Source organism: Tamandua tetradactyla, chromosome 14 (genome assembly GCF_023851605.1).
Source record: "Tamandua tetradactyla isolate mTamTet1 chromosome 14, mTamTet1.pri, whole genome shotgun sequence".
In the NCBI taxonomy this organism is placed as follows: domain Eukaryota; kingdom Metazoa; phylum Chordata; class Mammalia; order Pilosa; family Myrmecophagidae; genus Tamandua; species Tamandua tetradactyla.
This window is the reverse complement of record NC_135340.1, coordinates 13156993-13178666: the sequence shown is the minus strand read 5'-3', so window position 1 is coordinate 13178666 and position 21674 is coordinate 13156993. Positions and strand designations below refer to the sequence as shown.

At 36.6% G+C, this 21674-nt stretch overlaps 1 long non-coding RNA gene across 3 annotated transcripts in view; it reads right to left on the bottom strand.

The window, feature by feature from the left end:
• The window catches only part of LOC143654808 (uncharacterized), a 102894-nt gene extending 86581 nt beyond the window's left edge, over positions 1-16313 (bottom strand). For 2 of the 3 annotated variants that reach the window (XR_013161978.1, XR_013161977.1), the window contains exons 1-2: positions 16205-16313; positions 15132-15306 (exon numbers count right to left, since the gene is read on the bottom strand). This is a non-coding gene — a long non-coding RNA (uncharacterized LOC143654808). Of the gene's footprint in view, positions 1-9813; positions 10566-15131; positions 15307-16204 lie in introns of those variants that run through there. The other variant, XR_013161976.1, reaches the window with a different exon arrangement.
• Positions 16314-21674: the final 5361 nt, after the last annotated feature.

Genomic DNA, 21674 nt, shown 5'->3' with positions numbered 1-21674 from the left:
AAAAACCTTTCAGTGTTCCTGTCTCAGGGCTGTGCCCTTCACAAGTCTTACTGCCCTTCCTTCGGTAACTAACCCTCCCCCGTGCCTACTCTCCCGGCTGCAGTGCTCCCAATCTATTTCCCTGAAATACTGAGACCTGTTGATTATTACCCTCCCCCCCATCTTAAATGAAAAGATAAGCCTGGGTGGGGGGTATTGTAGTTGACAGGAATTCCTTTCCTCCAGCTGAGCTACATTTCAAATTTGCCCTCTGGCCTTATGGAGAACACTTTGGACGAGTTGCATAACATTACTCTTCTGTTCCCCCTGCCAGAGCTACAGGGGCTATTTCTTGAATTCTCTTCATGAGAACCTAATGGGATTTCTGGAGGGAAAGTTCATGAATGTGTGGGGATCCCCCAAAACTGAGCCCCCTGGGGTTTTCTTGTTTTCATGTTAGTGCACATTCAGTCTCCAGCAAAATTTATTATTTAAGTGTTCACACCAGATAATGCTCCCACAGCATCTGCTCCAGGTAAGCAGATCTCAGCTGTGATGGACTGGATTCACCTGTCTTTGTAGATTTGGGGGGTGGTAGTTTATCCAGCAACCTCAGTGCTCCAGGTTCAGTTCTCAGAGAACAGAGAACTGAGAATTGTCGTTGTTTTTCAGTTTGTCCAGGTTTTCTGGTCATAAGGATGAGAGCAACCACTTCTGAGCTCTTCATATTTTGGAGCTGAAACTGGAAGTTCACCGTGCCTATATATATATATATACATGTGGGTGTGTGTACACATTATATTTTAAAGAGTTTAAGTGTAAACATTGCCTTCTTGAACTATTTTAGTTCTATAATATCTGAGCAGTACCAATTATGCTTTAGCAATCTATTTGACTGACATATATATATATATATCATATATCATAATAATATATATTATTATTTTTTTCTTTTGAGGTGCATGGTCCAGGAATCGAACCTTGGTCTCCTGTATGGAAGGCAAGCATTCTACCCCTGAGCCACCCGTGCGCTCTTGACTGAAATACTTTGAAGCATGCCTTTGCTAATATCTGAACAGAATCTTAGAAAATCATGCTAAAATATTGAAGGGTATATATTACAGGCTAAAATGTTATAGAGTATGCATTATATATTTTAAATCTCACATAAAATATATGTATTAAAAACATGCTCGGATTAATGGATTGACTATACTTTTTTTGGCATGTGCTATAACAATTTACTGTGATTTACTTGCATAGAAAATTGATTTATATTTGAGGACTTCCCTATAATTCATTTTGATGAAGTATTACTACTCCTTTTCCAAATAAGAGCTATGTGAATTTGGTGTGGTTCAAAGGTATTTTGAAATTTGCCGGCTCTATTAATTTGGAGAAAACGTCTAAATGTCCGGTTGTCTAGAATATGTCTATACACTGGCCATCAGAGAAAGACTGCTTGTTTTGCTCACATTAAAATGTAAACTTCATGCTAAAAGGGAAAATAAATCATTGTGACACCATAACTAAATGTGCAGCAAACTCTATTCATGCTGCTACTGTACAAGTTGGAGACCTATTAGTATGAATTAAAGGTGCTGATTTTACAAGTAAATGAGTGACAAAAATAGTGGTAGCATCAGACACTGACCAATGGAGAATTATAGCACAATTTCTAATGTTAGGTCTAGCAAAAGGAACTCTTGATGCAGAGCCCCTCAGTCCCCTCCTTAGCGTCCTTGGCAGGTCCAAGGATCCAGGTATGAACCAGTTGCCATACTGGCTTGGTGGTGTGCCCTCCAGACAAATGAAGACAGCCCAGACAGCTAGAAATATGGTCATATCTGTTTGTGTTGATGGTGCCCTCCCCTGCCAGCACCTCACTCTGCACAGTGTGTCAGCACCCCAACCATGTATCTTAGCCTAAGTCAATAAGCCCCTTTGTTAGTGCAGTCTTTTGGGTGCAATTTTTTCTTTTAAAGGGTGGCTCTCCAGGGGTGAGGGGTGGGAGTGGCTAAACCACTTTCCACAGACCTCTGGGTCGGTGGCTCCCTTCTGTTTCTTCCCTGTTTTCTCTTAAAATCCAATTTACTTTTAACAGTGTGTTATGTACCATGTATGACATATTTGCAGTGCAATTCATATAAAAATATGGCTAGGTTATTTTTAGCCTAAATTTCTAAGTTTGTTCACCAAATTAAATTGAATGTAAGTATCTTAAGAAAAAAGTCCTATTAGAAACCCTATTATAATTAATGAAATAAACAATTACTATTAAATTAATTAAATGTTAAATCAACCAAAGGTGAAACCTCTAGCCATTCTTCACTTTGACAGAACTTTTATTGTTACTTGAGTTATCTTGGTATTAGTAATGCCACTGATTTTTATAGAGAAGCACAAATGCCTTAATTTATGATTTGGATTATAGATATGCTTAAGAAAATATTGTTCACATAGCTAAAAATCACCAATGGGAAAAATACACAATATGTTTTATGTGCAATATAACTAGAAAATTATGACTAAGTTGATGCAAACATATGGCTACTTTCCATCTAAAACCACAAGATACATGAGCCTCTTTATACAGAGACCAATACTTCATCATTTTTAGACCTGGCAATGAGAGTCTTCCCAAAGAAACAAGAAGTATCTTGTTTGCCCAGTTCTAGAATTATGTTTGACTGGCACTATTTCTCAAAGTCACATCTTAATTGTTTCCTGTGCTTCACTGGAAATTGCTTTGTATACCCCAGTGTTCATGTTTGCAGTCTTGAAAGTTAATCTTTCCATAATAAGAAGGCTAGAGAGGGCCTTAAAAAGAGTGCTTTGAAATGAAAATAAATGACCAAGATAAAAATTATGGAGGAAAAATAATCTTCAACAAGTTTAAATTCTCATAGGGATAAGAACTTCAGGAAACAGTAATGCAGTGTTATTTATGATGTTCCATGCTCAGCATGGAAGTTTACACTCAAGTCATTTTAATTCAAGGCAAACAGTACTATTGTCATGCTAAAGGTACTGAGGCACAGAAGAAGGGGTTATCTCTATTTGAACTTATTGTGAATGCTTTATAATAAAAAGTGGCAGTTGAACCCTACCTTATCGTGTAGTCAAGGGTAAGAGGAGGCATGAGAGGCTGAGAGGACAGTGTGAGCAATAGGTCATGGATGAAAATGTGAAAAATACGACCCAGAGTAGAGATTACCTCACAGCAGTGGAAGATACATAGTCCTTAGAAATAAGTCATGAAACTTGGATATGGCCAGTTGTTTGAGACATAGCTTTAGAATTTAGAGAGTTTATCCTGAAAACCTTTCTGGAACGGAGAAGTAAGGCGGCAATGAAAGCTGTCCAGGCAATAGGAAAAGATATTTTGGCAATAGATATGAAAAATTAAAAGATTGTGATAGGCAATTTAGTGGTGAATTAATATTATTTGGAAATTGGTTAAAAATGAAGCTGAAAAAAAGAGAAGTCCAACATAGGTGGTTTAAAACTGAGATCACAAGAGGTTGTTATGCCTTTAATGGACTGGGATGGAAAAAGAAGAGTGGATTTTAAAGAGGAAATTATTAAGTTTGCTTTGGATATGCTGACTTTCCGGTGTTGGTATCTATCAGAGAATCTTTTCAATCATCTTGGCAATTTGTCTATTGTAGATAATAAATCATATATCAGACTAGAGTTGCATAATCTGCAAGTTACTTTAACAGACAATTAAGCTTAAGACTTTTGATCACAACTGCAGTTCTTTTCTACCATGTATGTTTTGTTTCTGTAAATATAAATGTGGTAGGTCGTATCTCATAAAAGACAAGAGAGTGTGCTATGGAACCAGGCAGGCCACAGCACACACTTTCACTCTGCCGCAGTGCAGCTCTACTATCTGGAACATTGTACTTAACCCGCAGTGAGTTTCAGCTTATTCACATGTAAAAATAAAGCTGAAAGGATTCTATGCAGAATGCAGTAGTATAGTAATGAAAAAGTAAAATAAAAATAGGGGCAATATATGATTGAAAAGTAAAAGAGTCTTTTGCACAGGTCAAAATTTTAAAGATTTTTTAGCTAGATTTAGTGTAAATTAACCATTGAATCACAACTTAACATTCTTTAAGCCATAAAAAGAAGATAAGATCCTCTCACACCAATTTGGAAATAAGAAAGATAAAGACAGTGTGATACTACAGGTCAGATTGGGAAATCCATTTTGGCCTTTTACTCTCTACTGGATCGAGTTCTCAAAATGAACTTCCTTTTCCTTATCCTCAGGCAAATACCTGAGATGCTGTAGATAACACCACCATGCGTGGAGCGTATGGGGGCCAAACATACATGACAATAAAGAAATTGTGACCTCTCCGTGTTATGGCACTTCCATGACACAAGAGGGATGATGCATGTTTCAATAGGTCCAGGAAAGAGTTTGAAGATGATTTCATTATAGTTGTGTCATGGAAGCTGGCTCTGGTGTGTAAAAATTTGAAGGAGGCTGAGTAATGTAGCTGGTTGTATAAACTGACATAACCTCCTAATTTGGACAAAAAAAACAAACCTCCTTCTTTAGGAGAGGAAGGAAACTCACCAGACATTTGTTTCTGGGGGTTACTTGATAGTCTTCCTTGTCTTCTCCCAAGTACAAGACCTACCACTGCTTATGGAAGAATGCGATGATCTTTCTAGTTGTAGATCCTATTGTGTAGCAATAATAGGCTGGTGTCAGACAATTCTAGATATTGGTTTCTGATCTGCCATTTAATAGGTGTTTTGTTTGGGCTAAGATTTACATTTGCTAAGCATCAGTTAACTTATCTGCAAAAGAAAAATAATGATAATAAAAAATTTACCCCAGAGGTTGTCCTGCAGAATAAATAAGATAATTAATGTAAGCAATTGAAACGTAGCTTGGAACATAGTGAACAGCTACTGAAAACTAAATTATTCTATCAAGATTAATATCTCTGAGAAACTGTTTTATTTCCTATGGGAGGAGCTGTCAATAGGTTTATAAATTCAGCACAGTTCTCAATCTCTGTTTTCTCTTTTTGTGGTTTAGTCTTCTAGCTGTTTATTGTAGTTCAACAAACTACCTCAAAACTTAATTGCTTAAGACAATATGTTTGTTATCTCTCACAGGTCTACGGGTTGACCGTGCTAAGCTAGATTGTTCTCTGTTGGAAGCTCTCATATTCCTGGCTGTGGATGTGTAAACTGAAGGCATGATGAGGTTTTTGTCCCTGATGGCTCACTCACACGGTTGACAGTTGAACCTGGTTATTAGCTGAGAATTCAGATGCTCCATGTGGCTTACACATGACCTGTCCGTGAGGTTTGGGCTGCTCAAAGTATGACAGCTGAGCTCCAAAGAGAAGTGTCCCAAGAGTGAGTATTTTGAGAAAAAAAGAAGTAGAAGCTTCCGGATAAGTAAACGTGTATGTCTCAGAATCAGTATGGCTTCTTTTCTGAGATATTCTATTATTCAAAGCACTTTTGAGTCTTGCCTAGATTTAAGGGTGTGGAGAAATAGATTCTGTCTTTTGGATGGGGTAGGAATGACGTTCTGTAGAAGATCATATGGGATGGGTAATAATGCTGCGACTGTATTTGGAAAATGCAATAAACCACAGTTTGCTTTCTTGCCACAACAATTCATATCCTTCTCACAGACAAAATATACACACTTCCTCTTTCAGTCCCACCAGAGTTGCATACCATGATAGCATTAGCTCCATGAGTCTAGTAGCTCATCATTAAAATAAGGTTTATGTGCACAGTCCTTCGATGCTGCTCCTGAAGTACAGTTTTTCTTGACCTGAAGACCAATGAAGAAAGGGACGTATCTTCTATACCCCACAGATGCAACATACAATGGTGGACGGCATAAGATATCCACAATAGGAACTCCTGTTCAAAAAGAGGCTTATGCAAGGTCATTGACCCATAGATATTCTGGAACCCAGCAGGACACATATCACCACCTCTTTGGTTAAAGCCTAATTGTGCTCTTTGGCAGCAGTGATCGAGGGATCTTGGCCCTTCCCTTGGAGTTATCATTCATTTTCCAAGAAAGTGGCCTACGTTTGTAGTGGAGTAGCTTTTTTGCCTGCAGGAACCACTGTGCCCAGAGGCTCCTTTTCATAATGAACTGCCACAGTCCTTTTCAGTCCAAGCTGATATAACTACTTTTAAACCCTGTGGGGGTGCACGGGTGGTTCAAAAGTAGAATGCTCGCCTTCTATGTGGGAGACCTGGGCTTGATTCCTGGACCATGCACCTAAACAAACAAACAAACAAACAAAACTTTGTGGGTTTCTTATATCTTAAAGAATAATCCTTTCTGTTAGGAAAAATCAAATCTGAATTTCCTTCCAAGCCAGGCCCTTCCGTACCTGGGAATGACCATGAAATTGCGCAGGATAGTGACCTTAGGATTTTTAAAGTCAGTTTGTCTAGGTTTGAGGCCCTAAGAGTTACTTCCATCAGAATCTTTGAAATTGTTTATCTGTATTACAGGGTCTAGGAGACACTCCCTAAGATTCTTAGAGGAGTTTGTACTAGTTGAAGTGGTATATAAGGCACAAACTTAAAATTCTTAGGGTATTTCTGCCTTGCTCAGTGTCAATAAGGTATCACCTCATGCCCTTGATATTAGTTTTAGCCTAAGCAAAAAATATTTGCTTTTATTTTACTGTCAGCATCCTGGATTTGATGTTTAACGTGAGGCTGTTTCTTACTTTGAGAATCTTTTTCAGTGTGGAAAAATTGGAGATGAGAAACTTCCATTTTACATTTTCTCTAAATTCTGCTCAAAATTTAACTGGTCCCTTCCTTAGCTCTTCTCTCTGTCTTTAAGTCATCACATGAAGCTGAAATAAAGCAGGTGCTTGAAAATCTCCTTAGATCCATCAGTTTATTAGGGACATTTTCTTTCTTTTTTTTTTTTTTAATTCATTCAGAAAATAATTATTTAGCACCCCTTATGTGCCTGGTGCTATTTTAGATCTGATTGGCTCATTTTAAAAATTTCTATCTTTTTACTAAGATTCGCATATTTCATATTGATTGTTTTCATGATACAATTTAGTTCTTTTTCTGTATTTTCTTCATCAACTTGAACATTTTAAAGATCATTTTATAAAGGCTTTGTTTGTTATATCCACATTTTGGATATAACATTTCGTTGCTGTTTTCTAGATTTTTATCCTCTGTTTTTGGATGGGCCATCATTCTGTTTCTTTGTTTGCCTTGTACTCTTTTTTTTGCACACTGCTTTTTAATATTCAAAAGTGTTAACTCTGGGATTTATCCCATGAGATGTCTGTTTCTTGATTTTGTAACTAGCTGGTGGTAAGGCAGAGATGTTCCTGAGCTTCAGTCCTCCTATCTGGGGTGTCTGCACAAGTCAAATGCAGTGTGTAGGGCTTTCCCTCTCTTTCTGGACCTGAGTCTTGTCCTGGATTTTTGCTTTTATTGTTTCAGAGTTTCTCTGTTTGCAGGAGTTTGGTTGTGTTCTCTGTTTCCCGGGCACCCCTCTCCAAGTCAGCAAGTCTTTGCCCCAGATTGTTCACCTCTATAGTTTCTTATGCTCCTTCCCTTGTCTCAAATTGCTTTTGCTGGAGGTCAGATTTTAGGAGGAAGGCTGTGCCAGAGAGGACTTTCCCACGTAAATCTTTTCCATCCAAGGCTCTAGTGTCTGCAAACCAGCACCAAAGTTCCCAGGGACGGGGATCAGGGAGGGCACCCAGAGCTTCTTCCAAAGGTCCCCAGAGCTGAGATTTCTTGGCCAGCCCAGCAAATTCAGCCCTTCAACTAAGTGTACCCCTTCTCCTGAGGAGGCCTAGAGTCCTTAAGCCTCCTCTGGGGCAGGTTGACATTTACTGTCCTCAGAGCAGGGCCCCAAGTACTCTGCATTTGCTAATCAGAAACCGTGATCAGTGATTGGCCATGCCCTCCCCTGGTCTTAGAGAAGAAGATTTTCATGTCCCTTTCTGTCACCAATGAGCTAGTCATGGGCTGGACCCCAGGGTGGCCTGCTACAAGAGTGGGGGATGGGTGCAGGTCACCAAGGGGGCAGAGAGCAATTTTCTGTTCTTCACCATAATTATCAGCCTTTTCCTTCTGCTGCCCCCGCATGCTGTACAGTGTTCTTCTGGCCTCCAGAGTTTCAGATAATTCCTGGCTATTTACTAGCTGCGTTGGTAGAAGGACTGATCCCTGGCAGTCCCTACTCTGCCCTTTTCCCTGGGTACATTTTTCTATTTCCTATATTCTCACAGCAACAATTTCACTAAACTTCCTACCACTACATAACATGCCAGTTTTTTTTTCAATTCTCCAATAATAATTTTCACACTCTCTTTTCAGCCCCTCTTGAGGCCTTCCAGCTTCTGCTCAATGACTAGTCCCAAAGCCAGTGTCCAATATTTTAAGTTTTTGTTGCAGCAGTATCCACTTTTGCGAACTAAATTAAATCTGGTTATTCATTGCTGGGTAACAAATCACCATAAAACTTAATGGTTTTAAACAACAATTTATTATTCTCTCTCTCAACTCTGGGTTGATTGTACTCAGCTCTCCCTTGGGGTCTTTCTTGCACGTAGTTGTGCTCAGACGCTGGTTGCGGTAGACATGGGGTGGGGCATGGGGCACGTCTGGCAGTTGATGTTGGCAGGAAGCTGGGCTAGGGCTGTGGACGAAATCATGGCTTCTCCATATGGCTTTGACTTATCACCACATGGTGACTGGGTTCTGAGAGGGAACATCTCAAAACCTTACATTTCAGGAAGAGATAAGAAACAGGAGCTCTCAGGCCAGGTAAGGGCTATGCCTAAAATGGTACTTTGTCACTTCTGCCATAGGTTATCAGCCAAAGAAGTACCAGGCCTACTGAAATCCAGGGCTATAAGAAATAGAGAGAACAAGTTCACACTGGGGAAGATCATGTAGCCATTTTTGGAAAATACAGGTTCCATATATAAGGGCTAGAGCTGCTTGTTAAAGTGAGGAGGGCTTACCATCTCGCTTTCTCTTTCATCTGTTTTCTTCTCCTCCTCCTTGTTCTCGCTGTGTATGTCCACTTTCATTGCCTCTTCTTCCTTGACTTTTCCATCTTATTTTCACATAACACTCTTGGTAAGAGTTATTCCTACAGTTAAGGAATGACTGAGGTGGGAGATTCTAGACACTGGGAATGAACACTGATTCTTATTCTGTCACTCTGGTTATATCTACCAGAACTGGCAAATATAAATTTTTATCTCAATGGAACTGTAAATTCTGATATTTGTGTGGCTTAGGGGAAATAGGTCACTTTATTTGCTTTTGGCTTTGAGTATTAGCCTACCTCAAAATAAGACAAAAAGAGTCTCATGTTTAGACTCAGGTAAACGTGGATTTCTTGGCCAGAAGCCTGGCAACACCTTATGAGCATCTTATGAATATAAATCAAATAATATGTACAAAACATTAGTATAAGGTATAAAGGAAAGGGGCCATTATGAGTACTGAGATGAAATGATGGCTCTTTGAAACAGTGTTCTTGTAAGAAACAGTGAAACTCTATAAAGTATTCAATATATATCTTTAATGAAAGTGAAAAGGACAGTTGATGGAATTGAATAGATCAAAAGTGTAGTCATGAAAAAGGACTGTAAGAAAGATTATTGCAGAAGAAGACGCGATTGCCTATTTTTGTATAAAAAGCATAATGAAGGAATGAATATAAGATAGTGTAGCCAGAAAATAAATTTGATGAATAGAGCTCAAAGTTAAGGAAATAATTGAATTATGAAATCAAAATATAAAAGACACAGGGAACAGAGCTCAGATATTCATTATAGTCTCATTTAATTATTCTTGTCACATATTTAGTGAGCATATCTTATTATTTTACATCAAGCACTGTTATAATTACTTGGGACACAGCACTTAGGATATCAGACACTGTCCTTTCTCTGAAAGAGACTAGAGTCAAGCAAATGAGATGGGAAATTAAGTCATTGTAATAAACTATGATGAATTATATGACAGGGGAAGTACAGGTTGCTAAGAGAGAGAATAATCACTATATGAATGTGTTCTTAATAGTGTTAGAGAGTCTTCCCTGAGGAACTGATATTTGCAATGAGATCAGAGATATGAAAAGTAAGTAAAGAAGGCAGTGGTGTGGATAGAGTGTTTCAGATAGAGGAAATGCCATACAGAGTACACACTAAGACTCATGAAGAAGAGAGTGCAAGGAATAGTGAGAGAGGTTAAAGAATGCTGCTAATATTTGGACAGTTGGTTCACTTCCTTCAATTTTGTGATTCATTTCATTTCAGCTGGGTTAGACCAAAGATTTGCAAACTCAAAATCAAGCCCCAAGCTGAAAACAAGAATCAAAGCCCAAAGCGCCTAGAAACCTGCATTTCTTAGTATGACTGTGCAAGAGTTCAGTGCGAAGAGAAAGTAGAATATTCTTAATTTTTAAGCGTCTTCAGAGCCCATGACATTCTAGTAGCTCACAGCTACTTCCTACTCCGGCCATAAGTCTCCTGTCTGGATTCTTCTGAATAGTTCATATCATTACAGCACTACAAGGAACAAAGATCAAGTGATATTTAACATACTACTTTGATTTTAAAAATTCTAAAATTCTCATCAAATTTAAAATTTTCTGGTCCATATCTCTATGCCAAATATATCCTTTTGCTCTGAATCTGGAATAATATATTTTCCATATTTTTATGATGCCAAATATAATCATAATAGTAACAACTAATATTTATTAATGATGTCAGGGGCCATTTTAAGCATCCTGCATTTATTAAATAAAATAATCTTCAAAATAACCCAGCAAGGCAAGTGCTATTTTTATCACTAATACTTTATCATTAAAAAAAACTGAGACACAAAGAACTTGAGTTACTGGCTTAATGTCATTATAGTTAGAAAATGCTGGGGTCAGGTTTCAGATACATTTCCTCTGAGTGCCAAGCCACATTCATTATGTTAAACAGTCTAATCATAGATACTATGTTTTATAGCATTATCATTTACTGACTTCAGAAAAGCAGTAGAAGGAAAAAACAAGATATGAGAAAAATAGTGATGAAAGAAGAAAGTAAAAAAATTCTCTGAACTGAAGAAGTCCATCTTCATCGTGAAGTGTTTCCCCATCCCCCTTAACTTGTTATAGTAAAATATCTATTAATTTATGAGAAAGTGAAAAAGATATATATCTTGGAAGCATCTAGAATGAAGAAGTAAGACAAATCATATTAAAAGGAAAAAGAAGTAGATTGACAGCAGATTTTTCTGTGTTCATAAAATTTTTTTATAAATAAATTTAATGAGGCAATGCCCACAGATGTGACTGTCAATTATAAGGATCTAGGAATTTTATACACAGAAAATACATCAGTATTGTGTGACACATATGTCATGAAAGGATTTAGAAATTGGTAAGTTAGATCAAACAGGTCCTGCCAGCCAAGCTAAGTAGACTTGTCTTTTACTGAGAATAGTGGATTGCCATTAAAGGATATTAAGCAAAATCAGATTCAGGTTTCAAAATAATCTCTTTGTTTCCACTGTGGAGAATGGAAAGGAAGGTGCTGAGTGGAATGAGTAGAGTGCTATTATGATGCTTCTAGTAATCTGGATGGCTTGACTGCAATATTTGTGATGGAGATGGGTAATACAATTTGTGCATGGGTTGGGTATGTTTTCTCTGCAGTATTTAATGCAAAATTTAGGTGCCTCTTCAAAATTATTCTTAATGCTAGCTCCTTCTGAGACTAGGTTACTTGCATTACAGTAAATCATCCACTTTATCTGTGATTGTCTAGCCCTACATCATGGCTGCCAAAGCAGCTAAGCCAACCAGTCATGACGTTTCTTAGATATGCCCAAACTTTCTTGATATAACATAATTGATCAGAAAGATCAAGAAAGTGGGAATGTTAGAATTGGTTTATTGTATATGGTCTGAGAATCCATCAATTTCCCTTAGAGGACACTTATTTACTAAAGTAGAAATTAATGCACTGGTATAGGAGACACTAGAATCTTTGAGAGGCTTGAAAGTGGCTGTTCCCTCCAGAAAAGGGGGTTGATGGTCAGAAAGGTTGCCATTTATCTGAGCTCCCTAATAATGTTGTTCATAAAAATATGCTGAATAGGAAATCCATATAGCATTGCAGCTGTCAGTGGCAAGGTGAACTATAATTACTTCAATTGCCAGCAGAGTCAGAGTAGCAATAAGGATGCCCTGATCTGCAGAGATCTGTGCATTGGCCAATAGATCATGGTATTCTGTCAAGGTAGACAGCAAGCCAACTTCAGCTTTACTCAATTTATATAAACAGAAAAAGTCATAAATGAAAATCAGAAGTCTTATGTCAGCTGTCACAATGGAAAGTATCATCTCCTCAACCGGTTCCCAGATCTAAGCCAATTTACAGACCTACAGTTCATTGATTAACGGGGAGGTCAGTTCATCTTGAAGGACTTCACAAATCAACCACACATAAATGCAATAAACACTTCTGATCTTTTTCTTAGTGCACCTAAAGGCTTTCACCAGGGGAAATTTGCACTGGGATAAAGGGAGAAACCAGGTTTCCCTGGGACTATTAGATTTGGAGTCTGACTGACACTGACTCTACAGGCTCAAAATGCCATATAGCGACCACTTATATAAAGGTCATATTATATTTCACTTATATGAAGGTCAGTAACAGGCAAAACTAATCTTATGATGGAGGTCAGAATGCTACTTTCCTTATGAGAACATTAGCAGGGAAGAGTATGAGACCAATTTCTGCACTTGACTGTGTATGTAATATCTTAATTATTGAAAGAAAGAGAGAAGAAGGATGCTTAAATAAAGTTAATTCCAGACCTGTCAAAATCAAGCATTTGACACCCAACAGAGATTTGCTTTGTTAAATTTCAAGGGCAGTACTACAGGCAGATAAATATTGATTACATAGAAAATCTAAAATATGAAAAATCCTGTAAGCTATGGATGTAGTATTTGATAAAATCCAAACAGATATAAACTGTGTATTACAATATTAATACTAATATCCTATGGTGTAAAGTAAAAAACAACAATAAATAAATAATTGAAAAACATGTAATGACTCAATTGGGAATTGAGTAGGTTCTGACAGAGAAAAAGTATTCTAAGATCCCAATATTGGTCATGAAGAAGGTAATCATTGGTCTAACCTTTTAGAAGGTTCTCTTAATATTAATTTTTTAGGCTGAACATCTAAATGATAAAAATAGTCCACAAATTCCAAACTAATACAGGCAAAATTAGGAGTAACAATTATCATTTAATTCAAAATCAGGGAAGAAAGAAGAAGAAAATTGCAAATTTAGGACAAATAGAAATCACCATAGAAATGTGGCAATGACTCCAAATATGACAGTAATTCAATGAAACATAAATGCACTAAATGTTTCAGTAATAAAACAAAATCTATTTGCTGGCGATACACAAGACACATATAAACATACGGATACAAAAAAGTTGAGTAACAATAATATATTTCAGACAAATGCTATCTAAAAAGACTGAGTATACCAATAGTAATAGAAAATCAAATAGAACTGATGATCAAAAGATTATTAGACAATAGGAAGTCACTCTACAATGACTTTTACTGGGAAGATATCACCATTCTAATTGTCTTTAGCATTACTAACATGATATCAAAATGCTTAAAGCAAAAATACACAAATCCTCCAAGAGAAATAGAAAATTAAGAGTATTATTTTGGTTGATTTAAATACACAACTCTGTAATTGCTATATCAAGCAAAACCTTTGTCATTAGGTATAAATGATTGAAGCATCAAAAATTGATGTAGGAAAAAGTAAGAAGACACAAATAAACAATATTTGGAATTAAAAGGGCACATAAAAACAGATGCCACAGAAAAAGAAAAAAAAATTGGAACTTACACTTTTGGCTGTGGAAAAATAACTAGGACAAAACTAGCTCTTTCACTATAAACAACTAAACAACAGTATCAGATAAATGATACAACTGTTTTCTGACATTGGAAAACAAGCAGCACAGAATTATGATTTATGAGAAGAGAGAAACACGTGAGAGTAGCCCTACAATCATCCAGGTTTTATGAGTTAAAACCTTTCCATTTCACTCACAAGTAAAAATCGTCAGATTAGGTACAGAAAAGCAGAACTCAATTATATGATGTCCATGTAGAAATCATTAAATATAAGGACAGTATTAAGCTAAAAGTCAATGGAAAATTATATATCATGAAACAATAATAAAGCTACAGTGCCTATATCAGTGTTAGATAAAATGGACTTCAGGCCAGAGAGTGAATCCATACAGAGGAACATTTTATAATAATACACAAGGGTCAATTTATCAAAAAGGCAGCAGCATTTCTAAATGTGTTTGTGCCTAATAATGCTTCAAAATGCATGAAGCAGAAACTGAGAGACATGAAAGGAGAAAATGACAAGACTATAATTAGAGTTAGACATTTCAATATTCTTTTCTCGGTAATTGATAAAACAAACAGAGAAAAAAAATCAATGGGTATATAGAAGACCTGAACAATCCTGTCAACCAAATTGGTCAGTTTGACATTTTGGAGCACTCTACCCAGCAACGTCAGAATCCCCACCCTTGTACATCCTCAAGATAAACTGTACTCTGGTCATAAAAATATCTCCCCAAAAAAACAAAAAGAAGGAAACAAACATGCAACAAACAGGTATCCAAAGGTTTAAAAAAAAATTTCATACAGAGTATGTTCTCTGACCAAAACAGAATTCAATTAGAAATCAATAACAGAACATTATTAGAAAATCTCCAAATATTTGAAAATTAAATACACGCTTGTAAATCACATATAGGTCAAAGAAAAATCACAAGAACATTAGAAATTATTTTGGACGGAATAAAGAAAAGCATATATCAAAAATTGCCAATTGAACATAAAGCAGTGTTTAAGTGAAAATTTAGAGAACTCTTTAAAATTTATTATCTAATTTCCCAGTTAAAGTATATAAAAAGGGATCAGTTAAACACATGTAAGTAAATGGGGGAAAATGAAATTATAGAGATATGAATAGAAATCAATAAAATAGGATCAATCAATTACCTTTGCTTCTTGTTCCATTGTACACCATTTCCATTCCTATTGGGATCATTTCTTTTCTTGGATTACATAAATTAAAATGTCCTCAAGTCTAGTAGCTTGTAGTCTCCTGCTCCTTGTCTACACCACCTTCATTTTTACTCTATGCAGATGCTTCAGTGTGTTTCCACTTCACAGCCTGGGAAGATATAAGTCCTAATGGAAGGGCCCGACCTTACCTTGACCCTGTTAAGGGAATAAGCAGTTACAGCTGCTTTTCAGGGCAGGAGTCTCAGTGGTTGGGCTCCCTTGCCTGAGTTGCATCAATTCCCTGCTCTTGGGCAGTGCTCACTCCTCTCTCCTCTTCTCCTGGAAGTGAGATTGTGGAGCTTCCATCCGCCAAATCTGACCAGAGCACTTGGTCTCCTGGCTTTTGGAACCTGCACTTTTGGATCCTTTGAGCTGTGTAAGTGCTAAAGTGGTCATTTGCTGAAAGTTTCTGTTGTGTGTGAGCCTGTGTTCCCACACGACACACCTTATAGTACTTCAATCCACACAGTTCTATTGATTATAATTTTTTTCAGATTCTATATCAATATTTTGTTGTTTTGGTTTGCTAAATGCTGCACAATGCAATATGCCAGAAATGGAATGGCTTTTAAAAAGGTAATTTATTAAGTTAAAATGCCCAAACTAAGGCATGCAGGGAAAGACAACTTGACTCAAGAAAGGCTGCTGGGTCTGAAACACCTATGTCAGCTGAGAAGGCACATGGCTCGCACCTACCAGTCCTTTGGCTTCTGGTTTCAAACAACTTTCAGTGTCTGATGCCAGTGGTTCCCTCTCTAAGTGTCTGCGGGCCTTCACTTAGCACCTCAGGCCTCAGCTCTGAGTTCTGGCTTGCTTAGCATCAGGTAAGGCCCATGGAAACTTCTGCTGGGACTTCATCTCTGAATGTCCCTGTGAAGGCATCTGCTCTCTCTGTCACCACTGCAAGCTTCTCCAATGCCATCATCTCTGTTGAATCTGAAACAACTATGTTTTCTCCAAAATGTCTCCCCCCTTTAAAGGGCCCCAGTAAATGAATCAAGACCTACCTTGAATGGACAAAGTCACATCTCTATCTAAACAAAAGGTTGCCCCTGCAGTTGGGCTTGCACGTCTACATGGAAACAATCCAATCAAAAGTCCCATTCACAACTGGGTATGTCACATCTCCATGGAAACAATCCAAAGTTTCTATCCTACAATGTTGAATTAAGTTTAAAAGAAACACAGCTGCCCCCACAAGATTGTGTCACAGAAAAGAACATGGCTTTTCTGGGGTACATAACAGCTGCGAACAGGCACAGTTGGTTTGTTTTTATCTTTATGCTCGAAAGTTTTCCTGGAATATAATTCTTGATGGACATTTTTTATATAACTGAAGATAACTGAACACTGAAGATAGCATTCCACTGGCTTATGGCTTCAATTGCTGCTCCCAGGCTCATTGTCTTTCTTAGAGGTAGTCTGTTTTTGTTTTGTTTTGTTTTTTTACTAATAGCTCTTAAGCTATTTTATTTGCCATTATGAGGTTTCACTAAAATATGTCTTACTGCATATTTATTCTTTTTTATTTTGGTCAGAGTTAATTCACTAAGGTGAATTACTTTGCATCAATTCTGGAAAAATAGCCTGTATTTCAGGGATCTAGAATTATCTCCAGTCTCAGGCTCACATCAAACTAAATACTTGTGGTATTTCTGGTTTCCTATGTACTGTGACTCCTTAGGACTATTACTTTGAGTTTGTTTATAAAGGCCCGAATCTTTCCAAACCCTCATTCCCATCTGAGCTATGGCCTAGGTATTTATTTGATTTCTCTCTCTGTAACACTTCTGTTTTTCTAGTGCCCCTGTCACAGTGAGTGCCCTTTTCTAAGTCCAGGTTGAATATCTATTTTATGATTTTCTGGCTTTGCAGGCTGTGGGCTTTGTTTTTGCCTTAGACACACAGCCTTTTAAAACAAACCTCCATATGGCTTTAGCATCTGGTTTCTTGCTTTAAGTCAAGTCTGGCTCTGCCTTCAGGATTCTACCTCTGCTATTGACCTATATTTATCTTGCCAAACCAGACATAACCTTACATTGGTTGGCTTGCTTTTACAGTGTCCTTAAGTTTAGAGATCTATTTATTTTTAATATAATTGAATTCTTCCATCTTTTATTTTATAGCTCCTGGGTTTTGGATGTTTTAGAAAAAATTCATTACGCTAAAATTATTAGAACAACATCACTTATTCAACAAGTACATTTAGAGCTCCAGCCAAGCTTGGGATGCACCATTGAAGTTTATCAATAGATAACATTTAGTCCCATGCAGAGTTCTCATTCTTTTAGGGGAAGACAGACAATAATAAATATTACATGAATAATATATAGTACATTAAAAGACGATTTTGTGCTATAGAAAAAATGAAATAGGGAAAGAGGCCTTCATAGTGTTGGGGGTGGAAGGTGGCTGATTGTGTCTGTAACTTGCATGTTCGGAGCAGAGCACATTGAGAAAGTGGCATTTGCACAACCTGAAGAGGTGAGGGCATTCGTGAGGACCAGGAGGAGGAGGAGACAGCCATCACAGAGCCCTCAAGAGGGACTGTGCCTAAGGGGTTTGAAGAATGGGTGGGCCATGCGGGTAGTCTGGAGTGAGAGGTCTGGCAGTGGTGCACGTGGGGACATAACATAAAAGACCTTAGAAATCTCATAAGGATATGGGCTTTTAATTTATGAAAATTGTGGCACTATTACAAGACTTCGAGCAGACAGGGAACATGATGTGTCTTACTTTTGAAAAGGCTCACTGTGGCTACTTTAATGAACAATACACTGTAGAGGGACAAATATTAAGATGTTGTCATTTTCACAGATGCTGACACTAAGCCCTAGGCTTGCAGAAAAGACTTTATAGGAAACCTGAGAGCTGGAGCAAGAAGGAAGAGCAGACCCACAAAACCTGCAGCCCTGGCCCAGTCCAGAGTAGGGGAGAAAGTACCTGGATCTTCCTCTCCTGTCACTGGTATCTCAATGCCTCTCGGGCCCAGTGTGACAAGAATGCAGTCTGCAAGGGCGATTTTGGTCACTTCATGCTATTTCCAACATCTGGGTCATCCTAAGTGTGGCTGCTTTTGAGTGCTTTTTCTTATGATGTAAGGATTTCTTTTTTTCTGATGAAAATGCAAATTAGTAAACTGGTTTACAACTGAAAAGAAAATGAGGAAATCATATATAAATGTTCTAAGAATTAATCCAAAGCTGCCTTCCCAGAGTTTGAAAAGCAATTCTCATCATCTTCAGATGCAGATCACTCAAATGATTTGAAAACTGAAGAGGATTTCTAGAAGTTGATAGAACTGGTTATTAAGAAGTCATTGATACTTAACTAAACTAATAAAAATCGATTATTAATTATATCAGTCAACCAAAGTAAGCATATTGTTAAATTCTTTGGCATTTTAAATCCAATGATATTTGATAAGTATGTTTTTACTGGCGTTTAATAAGCCAACGGATGTGACAAGTCAAAATTTTCAGTTATGTATGTAATTGAAAAATAAAGAATAAGAACAGGACACATCTATTTTTATTATGTCCTTGAATCATTGGCTTTCTTTCATAAATGAAGTGCTACTATCTCATCTTCCAGAAGAAGTTTGCAAAAGAAAAAATTAAATAATGGGTATGAAGACATATTGGAACATTTTAAAGACGCCTAACTGTATGGTATTACCCAAAGTTATAATTGCTATGAAGGAAGAGTGGCACAGATAATTCCAATGCACTAATCTCTTAAAATCTATCAGTGGTAGATTTAGCTAGTCAATATACTGATATGCTACATAAAACTTACATTGTTATGCAGATTTAATAAAAAATTAACAAAAATACTGAATTCAAACATTGAAGAAATAACTACTAAGGAAAATAAAATTGGCTGCTATTCTAATATCTCCCTTTCCATACTTATGGCCCATAAATTGTCTTGCTCCTCACTGAACTAGAGAGATTTAGAATACAAATATGTCAAACTTCATTTTTTTCCTGAATTTGCTTATCTTTACCTGTCTTGGGGAAAGTTAAGGCCACTGACTGGTTTGGACTGCTATATAAATAAAATTTATGAGGATAAACTGGTTATTCTGTTATCAAAGGGCTAAAAGATTCTGGCTGTTAATTATATTAATTGGACTTTGGGATCAATGTAGGTTACTATAGTGGAAAAATTATTTCTGTTTCTCTAAACTTCAATTTCTTAGAAGTATTGTAAGACTCATCTAATGTATTGTACTGCAACTTTTCCCTGTGGTAATGTATTAATGTTACTTGTGACTAGCACAATGCTTGGCACAGTCTAGATATTCAATTAATGGGAATTGCTGATACTCTTTTTAATATTCTAGTTTATTGAGCATAAATTGAAAATTGCAACTAGGGTTATCACATTTTGTTTAAGAAAAGCTTCTATTTTAAAAAACTTACAAACATTTGCTCCTAAGATACAGACTGATAACATTTTTGTACCTTAGATATGAGTGTCTTCATTCTTTGGGTTTAAAGTATATATACAGGTTGTACTGGCCTCTGCAAATTCCTGGCAATAGTCCTAAAACGGCTTTCCTTTAGACTCCTTGAGAACATCACTTTATAAGACACTATTAGCCCTTTCAATTAATATCCATAAACAGATAAATGTGTAGTTAACTCTGGTATTATCGTCATTTAAAATAATTTTGTCCTGAATACTGTTATTTTGAGAGATGATTACATATAATAGGTCATCCATTTAAGTCTTCATTTGCCCAAGTTAATTTTGTCACAGGACCTAAGCACAAACCTCATTTTCTCATTTCATTTCTTGCAGTCCTGTATACATTTTCATTTATCACATATTTCATATTTCTATAATAGTATATTTTGTACACTCTAGATTTTCTCCATAAATTTTAGCCCCTGCTATTGATTCTAGAACAACATATTTTCAAACTACTTATCTTGGTGTTAGAGTCACTCTAGTGTCTTAATATTGATTGCTTATACACAAGATGAAAGAGGTTATTTTCAGGCTGTCATTGTTTTAGTAGCCTTGTTTAAACTGTTCAGCAAAAAAGGCCGATGTGAGTGTCTGTTTACTGCATTATAAATGGCCTGTGTGCTGTATATTGGCATCAGGAACAGACTGAAAAATGGATACTCTAAAGTGGAACTTTTTAAAAGTGTAAATTTCTGAAGTCCTAGAACATCACATTCCCTAGAGAGATCTGTTTTACCTTGAAATGTAACTTAAGAAATTTGTTCATAATATTGTAGCAATTTCTTCTGCCAAACACTTTTAGGACTGAGAAAGAATCTCTTTAAACTATATATGAAATTGAAATGGAAAACATTGAAGTTGACTTTGAGATGCAAATAAGATAGCTAACCCTTAAATTAAAAATTAAAATATAATGTAAAATATATTTTTTTCCAATGACTGGAGACAAATATCAAAGCTTATTTTACTGTTGATTATAAAATTTGAGTAAAGCTGGTTGTAGAAGAGAGACACGGTTTTTATTCTCTTTTTGATATTTTGATACATAACTCTAATATGTATTACATTTTTGTATCTCTGGCAGTTGATTATCTTCCTTTCCGAAAGACAGGAAGAAAAAATGTATTCTGTTGAAGTTTATTAAATGTTGCTTCCTCTTGGGAAGAAGTAGTTTAGTCATTCAATTGAGTATGCTGAAGTTACCCTCAAGGGAGTTATGAATAAAATATGGATCCAAAAATTGTGTCTCTGTGAAAGAAAGATTTTATAAAGCATTTTACAGAAGCCACACTCAGAGTATTAATTCCCGATGAAAGTCTTCCTATCTTTAGTATTAATTTAATGCAATCTTTCAGTATTGTTGGGAAGGAACAAACCTTGTACTCTAAAACATTTTATTCCTATCATCTAATTTGTTTTCCCCTGACTTATCTAAGATAATTTAGAGAAACGATATTATTTTCCCAGTTTTACAAATTGGGAAACTGAGCCCAGGGACTGTCAAGTAACTGCCCCAAGGTCACTAAACTCTGTTGTCGTAATATCCTTTTAGTTAAGTAACTGAGATTGGAAAGTACTCATTTAGTTTAATGATTTTTATGGATGATCACAAAGCTGAATCTACATTCTCAAAAATTGCTGTTTTGTAGGACCCCGATGTTTCTGAGGTTGTCTGGTGTCAACTTCAAATGATTAAGAAATAGCAATGCCTTAATGATAAAACATTCAAAGTTTTTCCATTTTCTCAGTGATGCAAAACTGTATCTTCTACCCTAAAAGTAATGACAGCAACAGTATGCTAAAGATTATTAAGTATGGGGAGGGCCACAGTGGTTCAGTGGCAGAGCTCTCCTTGCCATGCCCAAGACCTGGGTTCAATTACCGGTGCCTGCCCATGTTAAAAAAAAAAAAAAAAAAAAAAAAGATTTTTAGATATGGAAAATTTGCCAAGGAAAATGGATATTGAGAAATCTCCCTTGTCCAGACTTCTCCTCATAT